The 27,396-nt window shown below is 44.0% G+C and overlaps 1 protein-coding gene and 1 long non-coding RNA gene across 2 annotated transcripts in view; both read right to left on the bottom strand.

Annotated features, from left to right (window-relative positions):
* KCTD1 (potassium channel tetramerization domain containing 1) overlaps positions 1-27,396 on the bottom strand; it is a 210,628-nt gene that overhangs the window by 146,812 nt on the left and 36,420 nt on the right. The gene's annotated exons all lie outside the window — the stretch shown is intronic.
* Positions 4,036-16,427, bottom strand: LOC133237549 (uncharacterized). The gene is made up of 2 exons (XR_009733240.1): positions 6,606-16,427; positions 4,036-4,388 (listed from the first exon to the last, which is right to left on the bottom strand). It is a non-coding gene; the product is annotated as an uncharacterized LOC133237549 (long non-coding RNA).

Here is a 27,396-nt window from a genome sequence, read left to right as displayed (position 1 = left end):
TCACTTGTTAGGAGCCATTGTGACTTGGAAGCGGCCAGCAGCCATGTTCCCACCCAAATAGGGAAACGTGAAGGCATAAAGTTCCATGGAAAGCCTTCTGAGTTGCAGAAGCCTGACTGTGTATGAGTCACAGTCCATCCTGGGCACATTCATCCATGAGGTCAGCTTCACCATTACTGTGATTTGGTTACTGGAGCCAGAGCTTCACTTTTCACCTTTTGAGTTAATTCACTATGTGTTTCTGTCACTTGCAATGAAAAGAAAATTGACAAGTATAGATAAATTTATGAAAAAACAAGACATGGGTGCTGTCCTCAGAAAACCTGTGATTCATATGGGAAGATAAGGACAATTACATAAGAAAATACAAAATATACTTAAGCATTACCTTGTACTCACTGCATGTCTATGGTGATCACAGCCATCAAATTAAGAGACACTTGTTCCTTGGAAGAAAAGCTATAACAAACCTAGACAGTGTAGTAAAAAAGCAGAGACATCATTTTGCTGACAAAGGTCCACATAGTCAAAGCTATGGTTTTTCTGGTAGTTATGTATGAATGTGAGAATTGGACCATTAAGAAGGTTGAGTGCCAAAGAATTGATGCTTTCGAACTGTGATGCTGGAGAAGACTCTTGAGAATCCCTTGGACAGCAAGAAGATCAAACAAGACAATCCTAAAGGAAATCAATCCTGATTATTCATTGGAAGAACTGATGCTGAAGCTGAAGCTCCAATACTTTGGCCACCTGATGAGAAGAACTGACTCACTGGGAAAGACCCTGATACTGGGAAAGACTGAAGGCAGGAGGAGAAGGGGAAGACAGAGGATGAGATGGTTGGATGGCATCATCAACTCATGAGTTTGAGCAAACTCTGGGAGATAATGAAGGACAGGGAAGCTTGGCATGCTGCAGTTCATGAGGTCACAAAGAGTCGGACACAACTTAATGACTGAACAACAACAACCTATGCAGTGGCTAAATCTACTGTTAAATGTATGAAGAATATGCTAGAGTAGACAGTTGAGTGGTTTAGAACAATGGCCATTGGCTGGTTCCTGACGGGACTCAGAAGTTTCTAGCTCTTATTTTTCACAATTTCAAATTCTGAAAGTTAGTGGAATAAAGTGGAAAGAATCCAAGCTTCAGAGCCAGACCTGGGATGAAATCTGGGTTTCAGAGAGTAAAGAATCCTCCTGCAATGCACGAGAGCCAGATTCAATCCTTGGGTCAGAAAAGATCCCCTGGAGAAGGGAATGGCTACTCACTCTAGTATTCTTGCCTAAAGAATCCCATGGACAGAGGAGCCTGGCAGGCTACAGTCCATGGGGTCGCAAATAGTTGGACACAACTGAGCAAGTAAACACACAAGTCTGGAGGTAGGGTAACTTTGAGGTGAGTGAATTCAGTGGCTCAATCGTGTCATCACCAGCCCTGGTTCTTCAGTCCGTCCATCTTGTTTCAGTCACAGAGTCATGCAGTTATTCCAGGCATCACACCCAGGAAACATCAAATCCAGAGAGTCTGTCTTTTCAGTGTCCCTTTAGGAGTTCAAATGAAAGCCTTCTCAGAATGTCAACTCCAGCTCTTCCTGCCCTCTCATCTCATTAGCCAGAACAGAGTCACGTGTCAACGTGCAAACTAATCACTGACAAAGGGAATAACTCTGATTGTTTTAAATTCATCAGGACTTAAAAACTTGAAAGGTGGCCTAGGATTGTCTTCCTCTGAAGCATGTAAGGAGTGGGGCAAGGAAGTGTGTGATATACTGAACACAGCTGAGGCTTCTGTCTAACTGCAAGCCATCAGCAGAACCAGTAAACACACTGTCCAAGGCTCCCCTTGCCTGAGCCCAGGCACGGGGGGATAGACGGGGACAGGAAAGCTCAGAAGGGAGGCACAGGTATAGGAGGCCATGTCATACTTAAAGGCTCTGACTTAGAACCCTGGCTGTCACATAAGGACATTGTGAAGAGTGAAGGGTTAATAACAGTTAGCACTCAAAGCAGTCCTATATACCAGGCATTAAAAATATATTATGTATTTATTAGGCTAGGCCAGATCTTAATCGCTGCACACAAACTCTTAGTTGCTGCGTGTGGGATCTAGCTCCCTGACCAGGGATTGAACCTGGATCCCCTCCTTAGTCTTAGCCACTGAACCACCAAGAAAGTCCCATACCAGGCATTGTGTTAAGTACTTTTCAAGGATGATTTTGTTTAACCCTCACAAAACCTTTATGAGGTTTTGCAACCTTCTACGTTTTATGGAAACTGAAGCTTGAAAGAAATAACTGGCACAAAGCGGGCACAGGTGTGAGCCCTGGAGCCAGGCTTCGAAGTTGGATATGTGATCCTGGAGCCCTTGTCCTTGAAAATGAAGTTGTCCTGGTTTAAGAAGAACAGTGATGAGCTCGCTGTTCCTACCATTCCTCCAATCCCCCATTCAACAATAATTTGTGGGCTTCCCTGCTGGCCCAATGGTGAGAGTCCGCCTGCCAGTGCAGGGGACACAGGTTTGATCCCTGGTCTGGGAAGATCCCACATGCCATTGAGCAGCTAAGCCCGTGCACCGCGCCTTCTGAGCCCGTGCTCTAGAGCCTGGGAACCGCAACTACTGAGCCCAGGCACCACAACTACTGAAGCCCGAGAGCCTAGAGCCTGTGCTCTGCGACAAGAAGCCACCGCAATGAGAAGCCTGCACACCACACCTAGAGAGCAGCCCCCACTCCCTGCAACTAGAGAAAAGGCCACGCAGCAATGAAGACCCAACACAGCCAAAATTTTAAAACATTATTTAAAAAATAAAGCAACAATTTGTGACGCACCTACTAACATCTTGCAGGAGACAGAGCAGTGGCCATGGTCCCTGTCCTCAGGGAGCTTAGTCCTCACTATCTAGTCTTCAGTGTTTACAGGACATCTCCCTGGAGGTATCCTGAGTCAGCACTGACAGCAGAAGAGAGTCTGAGCTGGAGACACTGCTTTGGAAATGTAGCTAGGCTGTAGCCAAGACAATAGAAGATGATTTTAAAACAAATACTGCATGGTAAGCACACACATTATTTATGTGTGGAATCTAAAAGAGTCAAACTCGTAGAAACAAAGAGTAGAAAAGTGGTTGTCAAATGCCAGGTTGGTAAAAGAGGACAAATTTTCAGCTCTAAGACCTAATAAGGTCTGAACATCTAATTTACAGCATGATGATATAGTTAATAACACTGCATTGTACAACTGAATCTGTTAAGAGAGAAAAATATTTTCACCAAAATAAAAAGAAAAAAATCAGGCAAATATGTGACGTGACAGACGTGTTAATTAATTTGACAGTGGAGATTCTTTCATAACATATATATGCATCAAAATATCAAATTGTCACGTTAATCACACTTTAAATATGTAACAATTTTATCCGTCAATTATACCTCAATAAAGCTGAAAAAAATTGTGATTAAAAAAAATTCTGAAGTGATGAGTAACTAAAGAAAGCCTTAGGAAAGCCATTTAAGTGTTGTCCTGGTATTTATATTCTCAAAAAAATAAAACAATCAGTTCAGTTCAGTTCAGTTCAGTTGCTCAGTCATGTCCGACTCTGCAACCCCATGAATTGCAGCAAGCCAGGCCTCCCTGTCCATCACCAACTCCCGGAGTTCACTCAGACTCACGTCCATCGAGTCAGTGATGCCATCCAGCCATCTCATCCTCTGGCGTCCCCTTCTCCTCCTGCCCCCAATCCTTCCCAGCATCAGAGTCTTTTCCAATGGGTCAACTCTTCGCATGAGGTGGCCAAAGTACTGGAGTTTCAGCTTTAGCATCATTCTTTCCAAAGAAATCCCAGGGCGATCTCCTTCAGAATGGACTGGTTGGATCTCCTTATACTCACCTATTATTAGCACCAAGTTTCTGAAATTCTTAAGGAAAACTAGTCATGTAAAATCTGAAAGACTTTAAATAAACTTGAAACAGGTTATCAAAGACATGGCAACAATGCTTTAAAAGTACTTTAGTCACTGCAGCAGTCACTATTAATGGGTTACTTTTTGACCATTTCATTTATTTCTTGCTAACAAAACTCCAATTTTATTCCTGTATCTGGTGTCCATGTGAATCAAGGGACCATAAAGGGCCACTCTTAACCAGTTTAAGTCGAGCAGAGTGATTCCATCCACTAGTTCAGACACTGGTGGACAAGGCAATTCTGAACAGTGAGATATGGTAAGTTTTGTGGGGGACTGCTATATGCTCCTGCTGATATGCTCCTGCTGATAAGCTGCATGGGTAGAAACAGCCCTTTTTTCCCATTCCATGTAGTCACTCGACATGTGATACTGGGATCTGTGGCAGCCATCTTGTGACCATGAAGAGAGCTGATCTGAGGTGGCAGAACTGAAAGAAAGCAAAGCTTTTAATTTCTATTTTATTCTTTATTGCATCAGGTCTTGGTTGCAGCACAAGGGATCTTTAGATGCTGCGTGTGGGATCTAGTTCCCTGATCAGGGATTGAACCTGAGTCTCGAGCTTTCGGAGCGGGAGTCTTAGGCACTGGGCCACCAGGGAAGTCCCAAAGCCTTTGTTATTGAGCTGCTTAATTTTTGAACCCTGGAACAACCCAACCTCTGTCCTTAAGTGATGATACATTTTTCTTACTTAGAAGTGTATGAAATCATTTTTGAGTCTTTTATTATTTGCCTCTCAAAGCATCCTAAACGACATTGTCACTTATATTGCCCTATTTATATAGAATGGTAGCTGATCAAGCAATATCTTAAAAATAGTCTAAAAACAATCCTTTTGTTTTTAGCAAGGCTTCTCTTAGAAAATATAAACTCAATGAGGCTTTCTTTTCTGCTTATCTGGTACCCTTGTACCTGCCGAAAAATGTATAGCTATTTGCAGATCTGTGTTAAAAGGTTACATGATGTAGCTGCAAATATTCAGTTATTTAGTTACTATTTATGTTCCTTAATGGGTGAAAAGTGCCTTTATGCATTTTTGGTAGTTCTAACTTCAGAAATCTGGATCTATTACATACCTCAAGCATAGCATTTTATCATGTGTTCGATTATGACCAGGGCTCACACTGTCCCTTTTACAGAGACTAATTTTAAAAGAAAACCATCTAACGATTGAAAGTTTTTTGTTTTTGTTTTTTACATCTAACTGTCCTGATGGTAAACTCCAGGTTATTGCTGGTTTATTTGAAAGACCAAGAAAGTTAATTGTTGATATCTGTGCTAAGGGAATATAAAGATGAAGCATTCTGGGACTTCCCTGGTGCCAGATTTCCCAGGCAAGAATACTGGAGTGGGTTGTCATCCTTCTCCAGGGGATCCTCCCAACCCAGGGATCAAATCCTGGTCTCCTGCATTGCAGGCACATTCTTTACTGTCTGAACTACCAGGGAAGTTACACTTACATCTTATCAAAAGCAATTGAAGATCCTGGGACAATGGATTATTTTTAACATGAGAGCCTAAAATCACACACTTACACAGTAACCATAACTACTGATTACTCTGTTACTTGAGTAGCAAAGGATTAAGCTCTCAGTTTCGATCTATTAAGAGTGGAGTTATCTTCATTAGTATACCATCCTTTGAAAAAGTACAAGCTGGGATCAAGATTGCTAGGAGGAGTATCAATAACCTCAGATATGCAGATGACACCACCCTTAGGGCAGAAAGCAAAGAACTAAAGAGCCACTTGATGAAAGTGAAAGAGGAGAGTGAAAAAGATGGCTTAAAACTCAACATTCAGAAAACTAAGATCATGGCATCTGGTCCCATCACTTCATGGCAAATAGATGGGGAAACAATGGAAACAGTGAGAGACTTTATTTTTTTGGGTTCCCAAATCATTGCAGATGGTGACTGCAGCCATGAAATTAAAAGACGCTTGCTCCTCAGAAGAAAAGCCTGACCAACCTAGAAAGCATATTAAAAAGCAGAGACATTACTTTGCCAACAGAGTCTATCTAGTCAAAGTTATGGTTTTTCCAGTAGTCATGTATGGATGTTAAGTTGGACCATAAAGAAAGCTGAGTCCTGAAGAGTTGATGCTTTTGAACTATGGTGTTGGAGAAGACTCTTGAGAGTCCTTTGGACTGCAAGGAGATCCAACCAGTCCATCCTAAAGGAAATCAGTCCTGAATATTCATTGGAAGGACTGATGTTGAAGCTGAAACTCCAATAGTTTGGCCAATTGACGTGAAGACCTGACTAATTTGAAAAGACCCTGATGCTGGGAAACATTGAAGGCAGGAGGAGAAGGGGACAACAGAGGATGAGATGGTTGGACATGAGTTTGAGCAAGCTCCAGGAGTTGGTGATGGACAGGGAGGCCTGGCGTGGTGCGGTCCATAGGGTCGCAAAGAGTCGGACATGGCTGAGCGACTGACCTGAACTGAAAAAATTCTCATATAACAAACACTTGGAAACAGGGCTCCCCCAGTCTTGGTTGGAAAAATAATTTAAATAATTCCTCAAAACTACCTAGTTCTTCTGCCATGAAGTAAATGAAGATGCCCATGGTCCCGTGAGACTGAAACAAGTCCTTTTCAGAGAAAACCATGAAAAGGATAAAAACTCAGAATCCCGTGTTTACCTCAGGAGTGTTCTCTTACATTCCCATGGCTACCACATCACCAAGCTGTAACAGTTTTGTGCACATCATTCTGTGCTTCTTGTTGTTGTTTAGTCTCCAAGTCGTGTCCAACTCTTTGTGACCTCATGGACTGCAGCCCACCAGGCTCCTCTGTCCGTGGGATTCTCCAGGAAAGAATGCTGGAGTGGGTTGCCATTTCCTTCTCAAGGGGATCTTCCCGATCCAGGGATCAAACCGGCTTCTATTGCTTTGGCAGGCAGATTTTTTACTACTGAGCCACCAGGAAAGGCCCATTTCCTGTTTACCAATCCAGGACAAACCCCCTAGTTTGATTTGCAACAGCCCATTCAACATAAGCCATCATGGTGACCTTCTCTACTCCAAGGAATTTAACCTTGACCTCCAGTCCACTTCAGCAACCTACCCCAAGGCCATATCCTTGAATTGGTCTTCTCTCAGAACTACTCCAATTTGGGGAGCTTAAACATTCTAATCCTCTTTTCTCTCCAACTTTCTACTCTCTAGTTGTCTCCCATCCCTGGAGGCAGCTGATATAATGGGCAAATAAAACATGGGTTTGGGAACCAGAGAGAACCAGGTTTAAATATTGGCTCTACCACTTGCGAGCCGTGTAGCCTCAGGCAAATGACTTTTTATTTCTGAGCCTCACATTCCTCATGTATGAAAGGGGAAAAATCCGATTTTGCAGGATTGTAATGTGGGTTATGAGCCTGGGACTAAAAGGCCCTTGCAAGACACTGAGCTGATGCTCAGAAAAGCTGGTTTCTCCCCTCTCCTCCATTCTCTTTAGTACTCACACCTACAACCGTGTTCTCAGAGCTCAAAGAGAAGGCAAGTCCAGGGACCTTTCCAGTCTCTCATCCCTCCCTGGGCTTCCAAGTCCTTTTATTAACTCCTCCCTCTGACATCCCACCACCTGGTCCTGGTGAGCACTCACTCCTGGGGAAACGCCACACTTCCGTGGTTCATTCTTGCTTCCAGGCTGCTGAGGGCTTTCAGACTGACCGGGAAGTCCTAGCCATTTCTGTTTTTGAAGCTTCTAGGCAAGCTTCTAGGCCCACTCCAGTACTCTTGCCTGGAAAATCCCATGGATGGAGGAGCCTGGTGGGCTGCAGTCTGTGGGGTTACTAAGAGTCGGACACAACTGAGCGACTTTACTTTGACTTTTCACTTTTATGCACTGGAGAAGGAAATGGCACCCTACTCCAGTGTTCTTGCCTGCAGAATCCCAGGGATGGAGGAGCCTGGTGGGCTGCAGTCCACGGGGTCGAGAAGACTCGGACACAAGTGAGCGACTTCACTTTCACTTTTCACTTTCATGCACTGGAGAAGGAAATGGCACCCCACTCCAGTGTTCTTGCCTGGAGAATCCCAGGAACGGGGGAACCTGGTGGGCCGCCTTCTATGGGGTCGCACAGAGTCAGACATGACTGAAGTGACTTAGCAGTGTATTTATAAAGGAAGCGGGAGTGGGGAGAAAGGAGGGGAAGAGGAAGAGGAAAGGGGAATAGGAGGAGGAGACCAAAAAGTTCGAATTGTAGACTATTTAAATGTTTGCATTTGGGGAAAATCCTTTCTCCAGAAACTCCATTAACATAACAAGTGGCCAGATATCACCTAGGAGAGTTTGGAAGCAGTTCCTCCTTTTCTGTCTTCCGGGCATTTCCCTGGGCTCTCCCACAGAACAACTTTAAAGGGGTTGCTTCCGCACTTCCAACTAGGGAGGCCTAGGTCAAGTGCTGCCAGTGACAGCGCGGGTGAATTTGTCTAAAAGACTTCCGGAGGCTGAGGCTGTCTGCTGCATTCCCTGATAGAAGCTTGTGGTCGTTTAGTTGCTAAGTCGTGTCTGACCCTTGCAATTCCACAGACTGTAGCCCACCAGGCTCCTCTGTCCATGGGATTCTCCAGGCAAGAATACTGGAGTGGGTTGCCATTTCTTTCTCCAGAGGATCTTCCCGACCCAGGAATCGAATCCGGGTCTCCTCCATTGCAGGCAGATTCTTTACCGACTGAGCTATGAGGGAAGCCACTATAGAAGCTTATTTAGAGGCAAAGGTATCATTTTAGCATCCATATGCTGACTCATTTCTTAATTGATGCATAGAGAGCAGGTGAAGTCTTCTCGGTTCCCTTAAAAATTCTAAAGTTTGTATTTATTATAACAAATTAAGTTTTTAATAGTACAAACAGTGCATTATGTGGTGATCATTTTGTAATCTATAGAAATAGCAAACCAAAAAGCTGTGCACTCGGAACTAGCATAGTGTTGTGCGTCAATTATATGTCAAAACAAACTTATAGGAAAGGGGGTGGGGGAATTAGATGAAGGTACATACAACCTTCCAGCTACACAATAAACAAGTACTGTACAACATGACTAATATAATTGACACTGGGAAGTGGCAACCCATTCCAGTATTCTTGCCTAGCAGCCCGGTGAGCTACAGTCCATGGGGTCGCAAAGAGCCGGACACGGCTGGGCAGCTAAGCACACAGCCATATGTTATAGGTTATATGTCAAAGTGGTTAAGAGAGTAAATCCCAGGATTTCTCAGTTCAGTTCAATCGCTCAGCACACCAGGCTTCCCTGTCCATCACCAACTCCTGAAGCTTGCTCAAACCCATGTCCATCGAGTCAGTGATACCATCCAACCATCTCATCCTCTCTTGCCCTCTTCTCCTCCTGCCCTCAGTCTTTCCTAGCATCAGGGTCTTTTCGAATGAGTCAGTTCTTTGCATCAGGTGGCCAAACTATTGGAGCTTCAGCTTCAGCATCAGTCCTTTCAATGAATATTCAGGACTGATTTCCTTTAGGGTGGACTGGTTGGGTCTCCTTGCAGTCCAAGGAACTCTCAAGAGTCTTCTCCAACACCACAGTTCAAAAGCATTAATTCTTCACTGTTCAGCTTTCTTTGCAGTCCAACTCTCACCTCCATATATGACTCCTGGAAAAACCATGTTTTTTTCAGTTTTTCCAGGATTTCTCATCTGAAGAAAAAACATTTTTTTCTCTTTTTAAAAAAGTTTGTATCTTTATGAGATGGTGGATGCTCAGTAAACTTTTGGCAATCATTTCATGATATATATTAGTCAGATATCCTGCTGTACGTCAATTGTTGTTGAGTCACTCAGTCGTGACCGACTCTCTTATGACTGCATGGACTATAGCCCATCAGACTGCTCTGTCCATGGGATTCTCCAGGCAAGAATACTGGGGTGGGTTGCCATTCCCTCCTCCAGGGGGTCTTCCCCATCCAGGGATCGAACCTGCTTCTCCCACATTGGGAGGTGGATTCTTTACGGCTGAGCCAATTACATCTAAATAAAACTGGAAGGGGAAAAAAATACAAAAGACGGGCACCCTCTCAAATATATACATATAGTGCATTATGACTGTGCTATCCATGTGCTAGAGAAATTGAAACAAAAATCACTGTGTACTCTAGGTTCTCTAGGTAGTCTGATCTTGAAGACTGCAGCACAAAACACTGTCCAGTGAGTATTTTTATCCTGTCATGGTAACGTTTTCGACCTGCAGATGATTCATTGTTTTGGTCACTTGGTTGGGGTGTGGGGCTCACCTGTTTGGTCAAACACTAATCTAGATGCTGTGAAGGTACTTTTTATTTAAATTTGGAAGACTGAACAGTGGCCAAGGACTGGAAAAGGTCAGTTTTCATTCCAATCCCAAAGAAAGGCAATGCCAAAGAATGCTCAAACTACCGCACAATTGCACTCATCTCACACGCTAGTAAAGTAATGCTCAAAATTCTCCAAGCCAGGCTTCAGCACTACGTGAACCATGAACTTTCACATGTTCAAGCTGGTTTTAGAAAAGGCAGAGGAACCAGAGATCAAATTTCCAACATCTGCTGGATCATCGAAAAAGCAAGAGAGTTCCAGAAAAACATCAATTTCTGCTTTATTGACTATGCCAAAGCCTTTGACTGTGTGGATCACAATAAACTGTGGAAAATTCTGAAAGAGATGGGAATACCAGACCACCTGACCTGCCTCTTGAGAAATCTGTATGCAGGTCAGGAAGCAACAGTTAGAACTGGACATGGAACAACAGACTGGTTCCAAATAGGAAAAGGAGTACGTCAAGGCTGTATATTGTCACCCTGCTTATTTAACTTCTATGCAGAGTACATCATGAGAAACGCTGGGCTGCAAGAAACACAAGCTGGAATCAAGATTGGCGGGAGGAATATCAATAAGCTCAGATATGCAGATGACACCACCTTTATGGCAGAAAGTGAAGAGGAACTAAAAAGCCTCTTGATGAAACTGAAGGTGGAGAGTGAAAAAGTGGGCTTAAAGCTCAACATTCAGAAAACTAAGATCATGGCATTGGGTCCCATCACTTCATGGGAAATAGATGGGGAAAGAGTGGAAACAGTATCAGACTTTATTTTTTTGGGCTCCAAAATCACTGCAGATGGTGATTGCAGCCATGAAATTAAAAGATGCTTACTCCTTGGAAGGAAAGTTATGACCAACCTAGATAGCATATTCAAAAGCAGAGACATTACTTTGCCAACAAAGGTCCATCTAGTCAAGGCTATGGTTTTTCCAGTGGTCATGTATGGATGTGAGAGTTGGACTGTGAAGAAAGCTGAGCGCTGAAGAATTGATGCTTTTGAACTGTTGTGTTGGAGATCCAACCAGTCCATCCTAAAGGAGATCAGTCCTGGGTGTTCATTGGAAGAACTAATGCTGAAGCTGAAACTCCAATACTTTCGTCACCTCATGCGAAGTGTTGACTCATTGGAAAAGACCCTGATGCTGGGAGGGATTGGGGACAGGAGGGGAAGGGGAGGACAGAGGATAGATGGCTGGATGGCATCACCAACTCGATGGACATGAGCTTGAGTGGACTCAAGGAGTTGGTGATGGACAGGGAGGCCTGGGGTGCTGCAATTCATGGGGTTGCAAAGAGTCGCAGATGACTGAGCAACTGAACTGAACTGAGCTGAACATTTAAATCAGTGAACTTTCAGTAAAGCCGCTTATCCTCCATAACATGGGTGAGTCTTCAATTAGTTCCTTAAATGTAAAGACTAGAAGGAGGCGTTCAACCTCCAGACTGCCTTTGGACTCAAGACTGCAAAGTCAGTGCTTGGTAGAAATTCCAGTCTGTCTGCCAGACCCTCATGATCACATGAGCCGATTTCTCAGACTCTCTTTCTCCCTCTTTCTGCCTTTCTCCATCATTCTTTCCCACCCAGGTCCTTTCTTCTGTGCTTTCCCCAAATTTCAGTCATTTATCACAGGCTGGCTGGTGTGTTTATACCTTTTTTCCTGTCCACGTATGCCTTTAAAGACTATGCAGTGCCATATTTTCCTTGATTGGGAATTTCCTATATTGGACAGTCATGTTACTTGAAATACTCTCTGAAAATGTCAAATCCTTGGTGGTGGTGGTTTAGTTGCTCAGTCAAGTCCGACTCTTGCAGCTCCATGGACTGTAGTCAACCAGGGTTCTCTGTCCATGGGCTTCTCCAGGCAAGAATAATGGAGTGGGTTGCCATTCCCTTCTCCAAGGGATCTTTCCAAACCAGGGGTGGAACCTGGGTCTCCTGCATTGCTGGTGGCTTCAAATCCTTAAAGTCTCTCAATTATTTGATTCAATTGTCAATCATATGCACCACAATCCTCATAAGCAGACTAAAAATGTATGCATGTGCTGCTGCTGCTAAGTCACTTCAGTCGTATCAGACTCTGTGCGACCCACCAGGCTCCCCTTTCCCTGGAATTCTCCAGGCAAGAACACTGGAGTGGGTTGCCATTTCCTTCTCCAATGCATGAAAGTGAACAGTGAAAGTGAAGTCGCTCAGTCGTGTCCGACTCTTCGAGACCCCATGGACTGTAGCCTACCAGGCTCCTCCGTCCATGGGATTTTCCAGGCAAGAGTACTGGAGTGGGGTGCCATTGCCTTCTCCGATGCATGTGCTAATAATACGCTATCATGAGCCTTTTCAAAAAAGTGATTAAAAGTCACCCTGTGTGCTTTGTCATCTTTTTTGCCTCACTAATTTCCTGTTTCTAAGTGAGAGTAGAGATAACTGAGTAAATTGTTCCAGCCACAGGTTTACAGACAAGGAGACAGATTTTGTGACCTGTGGTTTTCAGTTCTTTAGATTTCCCCCCATTCATTCAGAGCTTCACTTGTTATATGCCCGTTGGATATGACTCAGTTGTCAGTCCTCAGTGCAAACTGATCAAGCTGTGACAGGATGGACCTGAAGAAAGGCATGACAATGATCCTGCTCATCTCTGTCACCTTCCTGGAAGGAGCTTGGGAGAAGATACCAGTCCACGCTCATTAAAGACTTCCTGGGCTGCTCTCCATCCTCTGTACTGCCAGTCCAAACAACGGCCCCCTTCATTATTCTTGACTCTATTTTATGTGTCAGCCCCCAGATGTCTGAAACTATAATTAGTTTCACTCTATGTCTTATTAGTGCTTCCCTGGTGACTCAGGTGGTGAAGACTCCACCTCCATTGTGGGAAACATGGGTTTGATCCCTGGGTCAGGAAGATCCTCTGGAGAAGGGAATGCCAACCCACTCCAGTATCCTTTCCCAGGAAATCCCATGGACAGAGGAACCCAGTGGGCTACAGTCCATAGGATTGCAAAGTGTTGGACACAACTGAGCAACTTAACACTTTCACTATGTCTTATTTTACAGAAAAGCCTCATTGACTTTATATTGAATATAGTACATTTAATTATTTCAAAGAAGGAAATCTACTGGCCAGAAGTGTGCTGTGTGCCTCTTGTAAGATCTGATTTCACCAGAAAGCTTTGCTGTCACAGCCAATCATTTCTGATGTCAAAGTTAACACTCATTTACATGATAATACAACAATAGCATTTAACGCCTTTCATCAAACCAGATTGTAAACACTAATTAGTTATACTCTATTGCATTCTGGTGGGGTGCAGTAATGATGCTTGTTTTATTGATACTGAAGCACAGACAAGAAACAAGTGCCTTGCCCAAAGCTGAGAAGACAATGTCAAAATTGAGGTGATGACCCTTGTGCCCTGTCCACTAGACCTCTCTGGACTCAAGAGCATAAATTTTTAAAATAGTACCAAGATCTCATATAATGCAACGAAAAAGTCCTGCCATATCAGCTGTTGCATTTTTGTCTGATACATTTAAATAAAAATTTCTAAGCATTAAATATTTAAGAAGTAAAAAATTTAATGAAAAGAGGGAACATCTCAGGTGCCTGACGCTACGACATCATGGCCTAATTCTCTCTAAAGAGCTGTAATTTCAAAATAAATTCAGCTCTTGCATCCCTAGCACAGTTCATCACCATGCTGGGCAGACCAACTCAACTGCATTGAGGCAAAAGGCTTCTTGCTCAAGCACAAGTTCAGCCCTCAGAAGGTTGTTGTTGTTCAGTTGCTAAGTCATGTCTGACTCTTTGGGACCCCAGAGACGGCAGCATGCCAGGCTCCTCTGTCCTCCACTATCTCCTAGAGTTTGCTCAAATTCATGTCCATTATGTCAATGATGCTATCTAACCATCTCATTCTCTGCCGCTTCCCTCTCCTTTTGCCGTCAATCTTTTCCAGTATCAGGGTCTTTTCCAATGAGTCGGCTCTTCCAATCAGGTGGCCAAAGTATTGGAGCTTCAACTTCAGCAACAATCCTTTCAATGAATATTCAGGGTTGATTTCCTTTAGGGTTGAGTGGTTTGATCTCTTTGCAGTCAAAAGGACTCTCAAGAGTCTTCTCCAGCACCACAGTTTGAAAGCATCATTTCTCCAACTCTCAGCCTTCTTTATGATCCAACTCTCACATCTGTACATGACTACTGGAAAAACCATAGCTTTGACTCTATGGACCTTTGTCAGCAAAGTGCTGGCTCTGCTTTTGAATTGCTGTCTAGGCTTATCATATTAAAAGCTTTCCTTCCAAGGAGCAAGTGTCTTTCAATAAAGAATCTGTCTGCAATGCAGTAGACCTGGGTTCGATCCCTGGGTTGGGAAGATCCCCTGGAGAAGGGAAAGGCTACCCACTCCAGTATTCTGGCCTGGAGAATTCCCGGGAGTTCATGGGGTTGCAAAGAGTCAGATACAACTGAGCAACTTTCACTTTCAACCAAGAGGTTGTGTTAGTCACTCAGCCATGTCCAACTCTTTGCTACGCTGTGGACTGTAGCCCGCCAGGCTCCTCTGTCCGTGGAATTCTCCAGGCAAGAACTGGAATGGGTTGCCATTCCCTTCTGCAGAGGAGCTTCCTGATCCAAGGATCGAACCTGGATCTCCTGCATTGCAGGCAGATTCTTTACCATCTGAGCCATCAGAGAAGCCCATCCTCAGGAGGTTACTGGAGCCATATTTCCTGGTGATAGACTGCCTGATCTAAACATGTGATCTCACCAACAGTTGAACGGAATGGTGATGCCTCACTGTACATAAAATTCTTGGCTCGTTAAAATTCTGGATACAATTTACTTTTAAAATCATGGACTGATTTTTTTTCTTTTCTTAAAAGGGGCTTCCACAGTGGCTCAAATGGTAAAGAATCTGCCTGCAATGCCGGAGACCCAGGTTTGATCCCTGGATCAGGGAGATCCCCTGGAGAATGGAATGGCAAACAACTCCAGTATTCTTCCCTGGAGAATTTTATGGACAGAGAAGCCTGGTAGGCAGTCCATGGGATCACAAAGAGTTTGACATGACTGAGTGACTTTTCAAAAAATTATTTATTTATTCTGGCTGCACTGGTCTTAGTTGTGGCAGGCTGGTTCTTTTTAGTTTCGACATGTGGGATCTAGTTCCCTGGCCAGGGATCAAACCCAGGCCCCCTGCATTCAGAGCTCAGAGTTTTAGCCATGGGACCACCAGAGAAGTCCCCATGGACTGATTTTCTTCGCATTAAGATTATTTCTAAGAATGGCTCGGAAGCCTTGCTTTTGAGCTGTAAATGGGGTAGTTTGGATCAACTCCAGAGCTAAAACTTGGCATGCCTGCCAATCTAATCACCAACAGGAGTTTCTGTTCTCTCAGTGGTTGAAATGAAATGTTCAAATTCTAGAAAAAAAAAAGCCTTCAGAATGTGACTTTTACAAGCATAAAACCAGTTGTATTTCATTTGGGATAGTTCAATATTCCAGAGGCTCCAAAGATAGACACTTATAAAATGATCAAATGATAAAACTTATAAAATGGTGTTGCTAAAAGTGAGTTAAATTTCCTCACCAAAATACATATAGTGGGTCAACTTGCTGACTTTGGTCTGTAATCTACAAAATGGGGATATTTGCATTATGCCCAGCTCATGAGTATTTTATCTATAATACTAAACGTTGGACAACTCATTAAAAGTGCTTCATTGAAAAATGTATTTTGAGAAGCCAAGTGAATGAGGCACGGCATTAGCTGTGTATGGTCCCTGTCTGTATTTGCCTGTAGCCCTGCGTATTGTTGTTGTATTGCTGTTGTTTAGTCGCTCAGTCATGTCCATCTCTTTTGCGACCCCATGGATGGTAGCCTGCCAGGCTCCTCTGTCCATGGGATTTCCCAGGCAGGAATGATGGAGTGGGTTGCCATTTCCTTATAGATAAATATAAATGCACATGAGCGAGTATATAGTGGGAAGGGAGGGTGTGGTGGATCAGAGATGACGAGGAGTTCTGAGTTTTCTTCCCAGTGAGAGGTGGGATCTGTTTTCCCTCCTTTGAAGCTGGTATTAGCCTCTAACCTGCTTCAGCCAAAAGTATGCTGCTGCAGAAACTGCAGGACTTCTAAAGCTAGATCAAGAAGTCTTACTGTTTTCACTTACTGTTTTCACTTGTGCTTCTTGATTTTTTTTTTTTTTTTGAGATGCTCCCTCTCAGAACTCAGCTGCCATGCTGTGAGAAGCTCACGCCAGTAGCCAGCCCTAGCTGAGCTTTCTGCCATGCGAGGGAGCCATCTTGGATGGTCCTCACAACCTTCAGGAGAACCAACTCTGCCTCATGACTTTTTGCTTTTAGAACTGAGGCGCATACGTTTCTGTGGGTGAAGGCAGCTGTCTGTAACACTTTGCTAAGGCAGCCGTTCTCCCTGCACTCTGCTTTCAGAACTCTTTCGAGTCAGGATGCCGAAACAATCACAGGGTAAATTTCCCACCTCAGGGAGCACAGCCCTTGGTGGTCTGATAGCCAATGTCTTAAAAACTAGCATCTGTGATTTTTGTTCCAAATGGAAGGGGAACCCTGGTATTGCTTCATGGAAAGCAGAAGTCCTCAGTCATTTGATTCTTCTTTTTTTTTTTTTTTGGCCGTTCTAGAGGTCATGCAGGATCTTAGTTCTCTGACCAGGGATCAAACCCATGCCCTCAGAAGAATGGATTCTTAACCACTAGCTCACCAGGGAAGTCGCTTATTAGACTGATTTCATGGTGCCCACTGTCACTTTTAATATTCTTGTGATCGTATCCCTACCCACAGGATTATAACCCTTGAGAGGAGAGGCCACCTCTAACACTTCTTTGTACTGACCACAACGCCTGGGCTAGTGTTGTGCACACAGTTAAGAGTGCAACACACCTGTGAGTTGACCATTACATTTTCAGTTCCTGGAACTCAGCACACTGAGGATTGACTCATGATGGAAAACCAATGGATGTGACATTTCTTATTCAACTTGCTACTTTTAGCATGTGAAAAAATAGCCTGAAACGAAAACATCTTTGTTCCTATCTTGTTTTCAAAGAACGACGCTTTGACTATTTCTTTTAAAAATTAGTAGCCACATACATTACAGCACAGAGCTGTGGGAGAAATTCTTGGGCCAAAACCACACAGACTGTGAAGTAAAATGAACAGCCTGTCACTGCTCATCTGGATTTCCAGTCTGTCATTTCTGTTTGTCTCTCAGCTCTTTTCAGAGAAGGACAGAACACTATTTGGTATCCAGGCTTTCGCTGACAAAGCCATGAAAGGAAGAACAGAGAATTAGATTTTTTGGTTTCATTCTGGAGATTCAAAATAACTCAGTTTTTGTTGTAATGCTAAAAGAAGGGTTCCACTGAGAGCTAAAGATACTGAAGAAACTCCAGTCTAAGATTTTCCAAGTATAAGCTGTTTGAATCACATAGCTTTAGATTCATGGCTTTAATATATTTACAAGGCAGGCAGGAATTTTTGTTTCACTTTCAACAGAGAAAAGAGCCACTTTTACATGACCGGACTGCTGACAGAATGTTCTAATAACATAATTTTATACATTGTGCTCTGCAGTAGCTCAGATGGAAAAGAATCTGCCTGCAATGTGGGCAACTTGGGTTTGAACTGGGAGAGAATATCCCCTGAAGGAGGACATGACAACCCACTCCAGTATTCTTGCCTGGAGAATCCCATGGACAGAGGAGCCTGGGAGGCTACAGTCCATGGGGTTGCAGAAGAGTCAGACACGACTGAATGATTTTCACTTTATACACTTATTTAAGAATCAGCAATCAGGTCCCAATCTCAGGGCCTTTGCACTTATTCTCTCTGGATTGCTCTTCTCCCAGGTATCTATCTGCAAGGCTCCCTCCTCCACTTCATTTGAGCCTGTGTTCTCAGCAAGCCCTTCCTTGATGACTCTATCCAAAAGAGCATTTCAGGGACATTCTTGGTGGTCCAGTGGTTGAGAATCCATCTGTCAATGCAGGGGACATGGGTTCAATCCCTGGTCCAGGAAGATCCTACGTGATGCAAAGCAACTGTACCCGCACGCCACAACTGCTGAGCCCATGTGCCACAACTATGGAAGCTCTCATACTCTAGCGCCTGTGCTCTGCAACCAGAGGAGCCACCTCAATGAGAAGCCCGTGCACCGCAACTAGAGAGTAGCCCCTGCTCGCTGCAACTGGAGAAAGCCCGAGAGGAGCGATGAAGACTCACCACAGCCAAAAAAAAATTAATTAATAAAAAATTTTTTTCAAAAAGAGCATTTCACCCCCTTACTCCTATGCCATGTGACGTTCCCTCCCGCCCACTTACCCTGCTTTATTTTCTTCATTCCGTTTATCACTCACCATCTGACAGGCAAAAGTATATATGAATACACATGTATGTTTATTCCACCGTATGCGTCTGTTTATTGACTACCCCCTCCCTGGCTAAGACTATAGAATCCATAAGAATAGAAGTTTCTTCTGCTATCGTCTTAGTGTTTAGAACACTGTCCTGCGCACAGTATGCAGTCAATAAATATTTGTTGAATAAATGAACAAATATTTGCTGCTTTCCTACTCTGCACTCCCCATGTGGCTCAGACAGTACTGAATCCGCCTGTCAGTGTAGGAGACCTGGGTTTGATCACTGGGTCGGAAAGATCCCCTGGAGAAGGGCATGGCAACCTACTCCAATATTCTTGCCTGGAGAATCCCATGGACAGAGGAGCCTGGTGGGCTATGGTCCAGGGAGTCACAAAGAGTCAGACACCACTGAGAGACTAACACACATACTTCGTGCAAAAGCACTGGAGGGACTATGGTATGAATTGCCCCAACCCCTATTTTCGGAGACTTCATTTTCCAAAAGGAAGACAAGTACAAAGATACAGGACTATGCTACAAAGCAGGAGAACGGATTAAATAGCATATTTTGGAAGCACAAAGGAAAGAAGGAGAGTGGCTTTTGAGATGACCCTTCACCACAGGAGTGTGATGGGCAGAGGGGAGGGTTGAGAAGTCCAGGCTGAAGGCGAGTGGCATTTGGAATCCTGGCCATGGAAGGCCTGTTTCGGTTGAGTTTGGGAAGATGTAGCAGGAGATGAGGTGAGAATGGAGGTTTGGAGGCTTGATCACGGAAAGCCAGCAAAGGCTTTTGAATTTTATCTTAAAGGCATCATTAAGTAAGGCAGGATTTTGAAACTATCTTTAGCTGGTCCATCTCCTGTCCAGGAAACCTGGGTGTTTATCAGGGTACCCTGAACCTGAGCTCACTGATTTGGTGATTATGCTTATCTTGACCCCCTAAACTTATAGATTTTCCCTCAGCAACAATGTACCATGAAAATGTGGCCGCACTGTAAGCATAATGGCTTTCATGTCACTTTGTTCATTGATTTATCTACTTTTTTTTTTAATAATATACTTACCTTACATGGGCTCTTCATTTATGTTTTGGTATAAAAATGAACCTAGCATTTTCTTGAAGAAGCCACCAGATCTGGTTGCACGTGCCCAGTGAATTCAATGCAATCAGTGCAGAAAGGACAGAACAGGGAAGGGGGACCTAAATCATAATATCCTCCCCACCTGAGCAGGGAAGTGTTACCGGCTGATGGAACACTTACAGACTATCAGAGCTTTGTAAACAACTTCCCAGCCCTTCCCGCTCCATCCAGCTCAAACCAATCCCACCAAGAACCTAAGCTTCAGCCAGTTGGAAAGGCACAGCCAATGGCTCCCAGCTGCTCAGCATCTGAATCAAACCTGAGTCAGGTCAGGGCTCTTTCTACCCTCATCTCTGTGGCTCAAGCAGGTTATGTTAGGGCTTCTGGAAACCATAGCATCAATGCGACCATTTTTCTAGTCTGTCAGCTTTACTTAACTGTTTTAGGAAAGGGGTAGTTAGAGGAGGAGGCGAGAGAAGAGTTAAATAATTTCAGAAATTAGTAGTATTGCACATTTTAATGTTCAAATGAGGACCTATTAGGGGCTTTCCTGGTGGCTCAGACAGTAGAGAGTCTGCCTGCAGTGTGGGAGACCCAGGTTCAATACCTGGGTCAGGAAGATCTCCTGGAGAAGGAAATGGCAACCCACTCAAGTGTCCTTGCCTGGAAATTCCATGAATGGAGGAGCCTGGCAGGCTACAGTCCATGGGGTCGCAAAGAGTTGGACACGACTGAGGAGTGCAAAATCTACTTAGGTTTTAAATCTGAAACACGAAATATCACACAAAAGTGCATTAGGTAGGTTTTTCCAGGCTTGTTACTCTGTCCCCTGGTACTAGTTACTGAAAAAGTTTGAGATACAGTATCCTACCCCACTGTGATTGGAATTGAGTACTCATCTTCCTATTTTTTATTTATTTATTTTTAAACATCAAAAACCTTTTGTATTGGGGGTATAGCTAATTAACAATGTGATAGTTTCAGGTGAACAATGACGGGGCTCAGCCACACACATACACGCATCCATTCTCCCCCGAACCCCACTCCCATCCAGGCTGGCACAGAACATTGAGCAGAGTCCCCTGTGCTATAGAACAGGTTTTTGTTGGTTATCCATTTTAAACATACCAGTGTGTTCATGATGTTCCCAAAGTCCTAAACTGTCCCTTCCCCACCTCGCAAACATTCATCTTCCTATTTTGAAATGGAAGTGTTTTTGCTGGATGGAAACAAAAGGAAATTCCAAGGATACCCCCTGGACTCTAAAGAAAACCTTACGGGGACTTTCCTGGCAGCCCAGAGGTTAGGACTCCATGCTTTCACGGCCGGAGGCCCAGATTCGATCCCTGGTCTGGGAACTAAGATCCCTCAAGCCAAGCGGGGGCGGCCAAAAAAATAAAGAAAACATTGCAGCATAGCCTATAGCAGTAGAAACTGAAATCATCCACGAGATGGACACGACTGAAGTGACTTAGCACATGTTTTTAATTGTCATGGAAGACAGTAATTTAACCATTTTTTCTTTCTTTCTTCCTTTTCTTCTCCTACTTGGACCTCAAGGGCTGAGTTGAAGTTGATCATGCTCTTCCGCTCTTGACTCATCCTCTTGGGTCTGTGCCAGGTCCTCTCTCAATTGAGTGATCAAGCACTTTTATCTCCATCCTCCCACTTCATCCCTCCTCCCACCACCCAGCACCTTCCCCAGGGGGTTTAAGATGAGTTTTTATTGTTGTTGTTGTACACCTCTTGCCAGATGTCTACCTCTAACCCATTACTTCTAAAGCAACCTAGAACCCCACCAAGTTTTCCTTATCCATTCTCCCAGTCATGAGCTAGAGATTGCCTGGAGAGAGAACTCAATCCAGTCCAGTAGAGTTTTATAGAAATTCAATTCTTTGTATTTCGTCAATGTGGAAAACAACCAAAACTTGTCCTACTATTATTAGACTCTTATGTGTACCCTGTCTGACCTTGACTTGGTGCAGGAAGGAAAGGAAAGAAGATGGGAATTGCTGAGTTTGTCTTTCTCTGCTCCCTTAACACCTTTGAGTGGTAGATCCATGCATTTTAAACAAACTGGCCATTCCATGGTAATCTTTCAAGGTCATTTCTCCAGGCTGAGTCCATTCAAAACCACTGCTCAAGACATAGATTATGTCTGGAGTACTGTTAATTCAGGGTCAAGGAACAGGCATTGCAATAACCCACAGAGCTAGTTATATTAGCCAGGAGGAATGTACATTGTCAACCACTGTACAGAGATGCCTATCATAGCTGAAGCTTCTTGACATAATTCTCTCCCATGCTTTGTCCAGGGAGGAAAGTGTTGCAATAATCAGGGTAACTGACAATTTAGTTTTTGAAATACGATATGGGAAATTCAGGATAAATAAGTAAGTGTCTTTTGGTCCACTGAATACTTACAGAGCTAAAAATATGAGAAACCAAAGGGGATAATGTTTTATAAATGATGAGAGGTATTTTAAGGAAGCAACAATATAATTTTAATGCATTTAATTTTTCAAACTATGCCACAGTCTCCGTGTGGTAGAGAATGGTTTTGGCCTTTAGAATGTGGTGTCCAAGTCTCCCATATGTTGGTTGTAATTGAATTAAAAGTTGGATGAGGTGGCCTTCCCTGGTGGTTCAGTGGTTAAGAATCCACCAGCTAATGCAGGAGACATGGGTTTGATCCCTGGTCCAGGTAGATTCTATGTGCTTTGGGGTAACTAAGCCTGTGTGCCACAGCTCCAGAGCTCAGGCTCTGGAGCCCTTGAGCGGCAACTACTGAGCCCGTGCTCCCTAGAGTCCATGCTCTGCAACAAGAGAAGCCTCCACAATGAGGAGCCCACACACCACAACTAGAGTAGGCCCTGCTCACAGCAACTAGAGAAAGCCTGTGTGCAGCAATGAAGACCCAGGACAGCCAAAAATTAAAGAAACCAATTAAAAAAAAGAAGTTGGAAGAGGCAATAAGGAGTGGGTGGAAAAGACAACTTAGCTTAATGTATTTTCTTTTATCCCAAACGCTGAGGCTGTGAGCTTGGTATCAAACAATGACAGACTAGGAGGGAGGGAGAAAAGAAAAAAGAAAGAAAAAATAAAAGGTAGGAAGGAAGAAAGTCTATGTGAACTTTTGAAGTATAATCTTCACATGATCCAAGTACCGAGCGCTTCCTTGTGGACGGATTCCCTAGGTCTGAGTATCAAGACTGTGTTGATGAGGGAACAAACCCTGAAACATGGATGAACAAGAAAACCTCAATTAAGAAAAACATACATGGGCTTCCCTGATGGCTCAGAGGTAAAGAATCCTCCCACCAGTGCAGGAGACACAGGTTCGATCCCTGGTCCTGGAAGATCCCACATGCCTCGGAGCAACTAAGCCTGTGCGCCACTGCTACTGAATCTGTGCTCTAGAGCCCAGAAGCCACAACTACGGAAGCCTGTGTGGCCTAGAGCCCATGTTCTGCAACAAGAGAAGCCACTGCACCAAAACTACACTCACTGCAACTAGAGAAAAGCCCGTGCAGCACTGAAGACCCAGAGCAGCCAAAGATAAATGAATAAATAAGAAAAATAGGCTCTGCACTCAAAGCCATGTGATGCTCAGCAAATTTTTTTTTTTTTCTAAGTCGTATTTTTTTTCTCATTGGTATAATCGGTTGGACAACTATCTTACAGGGGACTGTGCAGACCAAGTGGATACTCTGGGAAATTTTTAAGTGTTATACAAGTGTGAGGGATTCTCCCAGGTTCAAAAGGAGATATACCTTTAAGGAAGTTAACTGAATGGATTAGGGAGATGAAGCACCTATTTGGTCAGTACTCCTTTATGATAAATCACGATGTCTACGTGATTTCGGAGAACACTGCCTGGTGGACTGGAGTTTGTGCTCCAGAGACTGCATTCGTTCCACCTACCACCTCTCACTCCATCTTGGCTATTGTTGTTTAGTCGCTAAGTCTTGTCTGACTCTTTGCAACCCCAAGCACTGTAGTCTGTCAGGCTCCTCTGTCTATGGGATTTCTCAGGCAAGAATACTCGCGTGGGTTGCCATTTCTGTCTCCAGGGATCAAACCAGCATCTCCTGCATTGGCAGGCAGTTTCTTTACCACTGAGCCATCTGGGAAAGACCTTCCTGAGTTATATCCTTTTAAAATTAATTGATGACCTGGTGAGTATAATGCTTATCTGAGTTCTGTGAGCCACTCTAGCAAATTACTCCAACCCCGGGAGGAGGCTGACAACCTGGATTGTGACTGGCGTCTGAACAGGGGTGGAGGGTGGGGGACAATCTTGCAGGATGGAGCCTGTTACCTGTGGATCTGATGCTGTCTCCCAGTAGAGCTGAGTTGAATTACAGGACACTCAGCTGGTGTCTGAGAGTTGCTTGTTGGTGTCAGGAAACCCCCAAACTCCCTATACTGGACTTGAGTGCAGAACCTTCTAGCTGTTTACAAACAACCACATTCCTTTAGGATAAGAAATATATCCTATGCTACTTGTGTCCCTGCTCCATTCTTCCTGTTAAGACTGTTTCCTTAACAATTGTCCCAAGGTATTGCTTATTTCTTTACTTGACTTTTAAAGTAGATTTTACTTCTGATTATAAAAAAAAGTATATGCTTGCTTTTGGAAATTTAGAAATAGGAGAGTAAAAAAAAAGAAAATGAAAAGCTGCCAGAGTAATAACCTCCCAGCCATGCATCTGATAACATTGTGGTTCATGCTGTCTGCCTGTTGGTCGGGGTGATGCAGATGTGTTGTGGTTGACACTACAGGTTGTCCAAAGACAGCCATTTCTCCCCATTTTCATTGATTTTGGAACCTAGTTGTGTTCAGCTTTTTCAGAGCCACATGCTTGAGGGAGGCTGGCTGGAGTCACTCTCAGGTCTCCTGTTGCTGGGCCAACGAAGCCTTAAGATGAGAGGAGATGGCAGGAGATGCATGGGGGCTTGGAAAATGGAAGCACGGGAGGCATGCCCTTTCGGCACTGACCCGGGCACTCTCTGCATCTTTGGATCATCAGGGAAGACAATGCCAGCCCTGCCAATGGCAGAGCGGAGGAAGGAAGGACACCTCCCTTCTTGATGGGCCACCGAATTCACGGGCCCCTGAATGACATTGCTGCACTTCCTGCTTTGTGAGATAACAAGTGGCTGCCTTGTTTAAGTCCCTTTCAGTCGTGCTTCTGTTACTCACAGCCGAGGCAATCCTATTCATCACGCACTCACTCTCTCAATAGTGTATTGTGCGCGCTTTCCTTGTCGTAAAACAGTCTTCAAAAGCAGACACTGCAAAACTGGGATGACTGGTTGGCTTCTTTTTCACAGGACTTTGAGCTTTTTGAGTGCAAACATCAGAGATTTTGTTTTTTGTTTTGTGAGATTTTTGGGTTTTGCCCTCATGCACGCATGCTAACTCACTTCAGTCGTGTCTGACTCTTTGAGAGCCCATGGACTGTAGGTGGCCAGGCTCCTCTGTCCCTGGGATTCTCCAGGCAAGAATCCTGGAGTGGGTTGCCATTTCCTACTCCATTTGCCCTCATACTCAGACCCTAGTACAATATCTGGAACATTGCAGCCACTGAAATGGGTGAAATTGGTGGAATGAGGAAACTGATGACCAAAAACCCACCAGGCTATAGGTGACAATTATCGAGCATGAACACATAGCACTCAGTCATTCTATAGAAAGCTGGGCTTACCAAAGTCACCCTGAGCCTGTGTTTGCTGAAGGTAAATCTTAGCGAAAAACTATAACATTTTAACGTGAAACTGACGATTGGGGTCAAAACTGAAAATGGAATATTTAGCAACATTAAAAGAAGAGAAAAAGGTTGTGGTGTAACCCCAGGTTGGATAGCACTCATCCGTATGCCCATGCCTCATCGAGAAAAGAATTCTTCACAAAGCTGTGTCTAAGAATTCATTTTTTTTTAAAAATATAAGGGTGCTGACTACTAGTTTGGATGAATGTGGAAGGGCCCCCTAATAACCCTTCTCCTCGCCCTTTGTTCTTTTTCTCTCAGAGCAGCAATGTGACCTTCCCAGTGACCTCTTACTCCATGCGTGTTTTCCCTGTAAGACTGACTACACATTCTGTGAAGTCAGGGAGCACGTTTGCCCTCAACCCCTGAACTCAGCACTTCACATTTTCCCCACAATTTGTTGAATGATGGCTAAAAAGTGAGGTGGAAAGTCAGGATCACACAGAAATCCAAGTTGTCCATGAACTGATTCTGTAATGAAGACTATAGATGGAGAAACAGGAGTTGAAGGGATGCTGGGAGAAAAGAGGGGGACTTCGAAGACTCTTGAGAGTCCCTTGGACTGCAAGGAGATCCAACCAGTCCTTTCTGAAGGAGATCAGCCCTGGGATTTCTTTGGAAGGAATGATGCTGAAGCTGAAACTCCAGTACTTTGGCCACCTCATGCGAAGAGTTGACTCACTGGAAAAGACTCTGATGCTGGGAGGGATTGGGGGCAGGAGGAGAAGGGGACAACAGAGGATGAGATGGCTGGATGGCATCACTGACTCGATGGACGTGAGTCTGAGTAAACTCCGGGAGTTGGTGATGGACAGGGAGGCCTGGTGTGCTGCGATTCATGGGGTCGCAAAGAGTCGGACACGACTGAGTGACTGATCTGATCTGATCTGATCTAGGCAAAGAAAGAATCCCACTTTCACCCCCACCCACTCAGCTGTTCTAATGAAATGCACGAATATGAGATATGCACCAGGGGGCAGCTCCGAGCTGTGGTGAAGGCCAACTTGTTGAACAGTATGATCCTTGGTAACGTTACTTTTTAATAATATGTTAATACGCAGGTGGTTGCAAATACACCTTCTTTTATTATAAGGCAGTGGAACAGCCAAATCTTTCTTTAATAGTATCATCGCACATTCCAGAAAGCACATTTAATCTATGTTAAATAGGAACAAAATACGCATTTAGGGTTCCTCATTTGCTTTCTGTGGTTCATCATAGGAGAAATAAATTAGTTCCAGAAAGGAACCAAGAAGTTCATGGATTTTTTTCAGGCAATCAGTTACCAAGGCTTGACCTGAACTTCTGTACTGAGCGTGGGCTAATGACAGGGCAGTGAACTGTAATTAAAAAAAGAAAAAAGGATTCTAGTCCAGGTTTTCTCTCTAACTAGCTGTGTGGCTTTGAGTAAGGCATCTAGCATTTCTGGGGCATATTTTTCTTATTTGCAAAATAAAAGGACTCACTAGGGCCAAGAATTCTCAATCCAATAAAACTGTGGGTTGCAAGCTATCTAAATTCTCTACCAAGACCACAGAAGTAAGGAGAAAGAGGTGAGGAAGGGAAGAGGAACCAAGTCATGACGAGCTACGGGGAAGGGCAGAGGAGGTGAGCGGGCTCAGGCTGAGAAAGCTGTGCACTTGGGGAAAACCTTGGACCAAGGTCTCTTCAAGCTCTCCTTCTGATGTTCTACTACTTCCTACTTTATACTTTCACTTAAGTCTCTGCCAGAGACTCAACGGCCTCACATCAAAGCCACCGTCTTCTCCCATAAACCATCTGTCATTCCCATCATCTTTGCTTGGCGATATCTCTGTAAGTTCCCTACTCCTCACCTAGACCCAAATCCAGGCATCCTTGCCAGCTACTAATCCTA

This window comes from Bos javanicus, chromosome 24 (assembly GCF_032452875.1).
Source record: "Bos javanicus breed banteng chromosome 24, ARS-OSU_banteng_1.0, whole genome shotgun sequence".
NCBI classification, from domain to species: Eukaryota; Metazoa; Chordata; class Mammalia; order Artiodactyla; family Bovidae; genus Bos; species Bos javanicus.
Note: the sequence above shows the minus strand (reverse complement) of the source record. Positions and strands in the feature narration are given on the sequence as shown.